Source organism: Heloderma suspectum, chromosome 10 (assembly GCF_057233095.1).
Source record: "Heloderma suspectum isolate Gila_16-S chromosome 10, 16-S_ref, whole genome shotgun sequence".
NCBI classification, from domain to species: domain Eukaryota; kingdom Metazoa; phylum Chordata; class Lepidosauria; order Squamata; family Helodermatidae; genus Heloderma; species Heloderma suspectum.
The window spans coordinates 31,795,201-31,800,000 of record NC_139467.1 but is presented as its reverse complement, the minus strand read 5'-3'; positions in this window follow the sequence as shown (position 1 = coordinate 31,800,000).

The following is a 4,800-nucleotide window of genomic DNA, read 5'->3' as shown; positions in this document are numbered from 1 at the left end:
GTCTTGTACATACTTACCTAGGAGGAGGCCTCTTTGAAATCAAGGGGACTTACTTCTGAGTAGACATGTATATGATTGTGCTCTTAATGTAATAAAATGTTAAGCAGGATAAATAGTACTCAAGCGGGAGGCTGCCATGCAACTCCAGATGCTTTTGGATGAAACAAATGATCCGGATCCATTTCCATTTGGTTTTAGCATGAAAACTGCTTTGGCTGCCTTGTTGCATGGCCTGTACCGGGGGAGCATGTGGGGAGGGGTGCAACCCTGCTAATTCTGGACCCGTCGATAGCTTTTGATACAGTTAACCATGATTTCCTTCTGGATGGGTTCTCTGGATTGGGAGTTAGGGGTGCAGTATCTTGATGGCTTTACTCCTGGAGGTCTAATTCCAGAAGATGGTCCTGGGGGACTATTGCATGACTTCATGGCATTTAGTCTATGGGGTAATACAGGGTCCCCTTATGTTCCCTATGCTGCCTGTAAGCAACAGTTTCCTGTACTGATCATGCAGGGAATTAAGAACCAGATCTAGTTAATACAGAATATGGGCCATATGGAGAGTCCTTGCATTTAAAAAAGAGTTACAATATTGTTGGGGCGGGGCAGGGGGACTGAGGATGAGAGTGTGGCTTGCCTAAGGCCACCTAGTGAGTCCATGGGAAGATGAGATTTCGAGCAAGGAACATCATGATTCATAGCTCAGTTTCTACACTACACCATAAATAAATAAGTACAATAAATGTATACAGGTCTACTCAAAAGCAGATTCCATTGGGCTCAATGGGCCTTATTCCCATGTAAGTAGATACAGAACTGCAGTGTACATGTACTTACTGTATCTTCATCTCATTAGCTCAAATAGACTAAAAGCCATTGAGCATCTTCAACTGCTTAGGAATCCATCTACACCCTTCCTGGTTTCCTTCGGTCTTGTGATTTTGCTCTGTCTTTTCTAGTATTGGCATTTGGGGGCTCCTTTGATCCCCAAACCTGGATAAAAGCATCAAAATGAATATATGTCGGGAAGTTCACCTGAAGCCCTGTGGAGCAGTCAATGGTACAAAGAATTGCACAAGACAAGGTCATCGGGGAGAAACACCTTCTGTTCCGCTGGTTTCGGGGGATTAAAGTCCATGGCTTTAGGCTGAAAGCCAGCTTTGAGTCACAAGCAGTCATTTGTAAAAGTTAGAAAAGACGGGGTTTTACAGCAGGGGATAAAAAACCTGTTGATAGGAAATCTACAGCATGCTTCTGACGTGTTTACTCCCAAATCCAGTACATACACTCCAAGTAATTTTACCAGGGATAGTCCCTAGTTTCTGGTACCAGTCCCTGACAAATCACGGACACTTTATCCTTCCCAATGTTCAGGCTGTGTTTGTGGTTGGTTATTTAGCCTAAACAGCACCATTTATATACAAGAGGGAGGTATCATCAGTTCTGGGCGAACCTCACAGTTAACAGAAGTTCAAAAAAGTCTTTAGAAAACAAATCCCCGCAAAAGAGCCCACTGGGGCCTGAACATGCTCGGTGGCTATGGAATGCTGATGGAGAATTAGGGGTGGGAGATGGAACAGAATGGCTGGACTCCTGATCAGCAGCAGCATTCTGTGCTGCAACATTTTGTTGCAGATCCCACTTATCCCTATTTTTGCCTTCTGGAAGGTGTCTTTACAAAAAATAAAACCCTGTATAGTATGAATTGCTAGAGTTGTCATTGTTTAAGGCTCAGCAACTAATCCTAAATCTTTTCACACACCATGACCTTTATGCCTATGTATCTCTCACAGGGTCTGTACCATGGTGGTAAAGCACATGCTTTGCATAAGAAGGCCCCAGGTTCAATCACTGGCATCTCTACATAGGTCTGGAAAAGGCTCCTCTCCGAAACCCTCCCAGGCAGTGTAGACAAGACTGAGCTGGATGGACCAAAGGTCTGACCCTGTATACGAACATTTCCTATATTCCTTATGCTAGAGTCTAGAATTTTGTCATCAGTAAGCCCTATAGTGATTAAACTGCCAATTTTAGTTTTTAACAAATCCACCATGGCGGTCTGTGTGTGGCCCACAGGGCGGTCCGGGAGGGGGGCAAATTGGCCCTCAGACCGCCCAGTGTTGCCCAGCTCTGTGTTAGATCCAGCACAATGTCTGAATACTTCTGTATTTGTTGCTTTTTATTGTGAAGAACCATGTGCAAACAAAAAGCAAATACATGAACACGGAGAGGGCACAGCCAGTCTCATGAGATTTTATGTTACTCCTCCGTGTTCATCTAGCCCAGTATTGTGTTCTCCAGTTCTCTATTATCTCAGGCAGAGAGGCCTTTCTGAAGTCTTTGATAAAAACAAAACAAAAAAACTGAAGATACTAGGATCTTCTGTATGCAAAGCATGCCCTCCTAATGTGGACAGATGCAGAAGAAGACAAGGTCCTTACCCCTTTCATAGCTGTGAAGAAGAGGGAATTGCATGACAAGCTACATGCCCTCAAACTCTCCCTTCAACTAGTCAGGGTGCAGGAGCCCCTGTCCTTTTTTACATCTGGCGACCCTAAGACTGAGCTATAAGTAGGGATGTCCATAGGGATGTCGCAGCATACAAAGAATGTAGCATCCAATAATTAGCTGGCTAACCTGCTGGCACTAATCTGAACCCATCTGCAACGTTAGTTCAGATGAGAGAAAATGCTTGTGTTCAGGATTGCAATTGTGTAGCTCCTGCATGGAGAGCTTAGAGAAAACCTTCTTTAGGAGCTATTCAGTGTTGTTCGTTGTTCAGTCGTTCAGTCGTGTCCGACTCTTCGTGACCCCATGGACCATAGCACGCCAGGCCTTCCTGTCCTGCGCTCTCTCCCGGAGCGTGCTCAAGTCCATATTAATTGCATCAGTGATGCTATCTAGCCATCTCATCCTCTGCCGTCCCCTTCTCCTTTTGCCTATGCTATTCAATGACAACCTTGCAAAAGACCCCATGCTGTACTAGCTGACATCCTCACCAGTTGTTAAGGGCCCAGATACCTCTGTCAGGAAAGGAAGGGGTAACTTTGCCATGACTATTAGAGGGCTAGAAATGGGACATTTCTGTAGCATTGGGGCAGAAGAAACCATTGCAAAAGGATCCCCTGACTCCGCATCAGCTTGTCTGTACGCTCTGGGGTGGGGGTGGGGGGAATGGGGAAAAGGCCTTCTCTGTGGCAGTGGCCTATTTGTAGAATGCTCACTTGACATTTGCTGTAAATTAGGTACTGGGTGAAGATTCCCCCCCCCCATTCTTTTTTGTGACATTTCAACACCCAATGAGTTTTTAATACTGCATTTCTATCCTTTCTATCTGCTGCATTTACATTTTATTGTTTTGCTTGTCTTGTTGTGTGGTTATTGTTTTATCTGTTATGTAAGTGGCTCTGAAAAAGTTTTTGTTTTGTTTTGAAGCATGGGGTTGAAATATCTTTTTTTTAAAAAGATACATCACTGCAACTTATTTCAAAGGAGGCATTATCAAAGCCAGTAAAGTAAAGATTTGCAGGTGTAGCACCGCAATTCTAAATGCACTTACTTAGCCCCACTGAAAACTGTGGGGCCTATTTCTGAGTAAACAGATATTCATGATTTTATAATTTTTAATGGACTCTGTCTATTTTTTGCTGCACTCGTTGGAATGTCTGTCTAAACGTTCTCAGGAGAATATGCACTAGAGGTGAGAGGGTATTAAATTTCCAGAAAGGAACCAAGTCATTCTGTTTCTGCAAAAACAGCAAAGAGTCTCTTGGTACATTAAAGACTAACAAATTTACCATGGCATCAGTTTTCACAGACTTAAGTCCACTTCATCAGATGCATGAAGTATTATCCTAAGTTGGCAAGTATAGCTACCTATGGGTGTATTGGGGAGGGAATGTAAGCTGTGGGGTCAGAGGGAAATGAAAGGCCAAAAATAAAATAAAATTAGCGACTGTGCTAATAATAGTAAATCATAAATGTATGTAAAATAATTACTGTGACCATTCACAAAACAGTGTTGATAAGAACTCAAACATCCTGGCATGGATAAGTCAATTAACACCTGCATTAATGAAATGGCTCACCCAGTTCTCATCTGCCACCTAGTGGATTCAGGCCTCCCACTCGATTTCTTCTTCCTTTATTATGTTGTTTTCTGAAGCTTCTTTCTTCTCAAAAGATCTGAAAGCTCTCCCTTTATTACATTTCTATACGGCCCAATAGCCAAAGCTCTCTGGGTGGTTCACAACAATTAAAACCATAAAATACAACTGGGTTAATTAACTAGGCCCAGCCATGAGAAAGATCAGTATCTTTGCCCCTCTTTCATGGGTGGATAAGCAAAAATATGCGGAAATTAAGCAGCAATTTCAGAGACCAAGGAGTGATTTTCCCTCAAGGTCACACACAAGTTAATACCAGAGCCCTCTGTGACTCTTACTAGTCACCAAAGAGGAAGAATTCCTGAAAGTACTGTGGTGTGGGTGTGTTTCCTCCTGCAGATCCAGGCAGTCATAGCTGATTTTTTTTCTTGACAGGCAGAAATCCAACAGGTGGAACTGTAAGTATTGTGCTTTTGCCTGCAATGCAGCTATTAACAGATGAGAAGCCTCAGCCAGAGGGTGCAGTGGGGAGGCAATAACTGTACTGCTGTTTGTTAAGGAGTCTGGGGGAAGCTCTAACTGACAAGTAGACCTGGGTAACCTATAAAGCCTAGAGAGGCTGATGGCCAGCGGGCAGTGCCCTCCTCTCTATAGCTGTAGGATGTGTCTGCAGTGGTGCCTTCATATGTGGGAC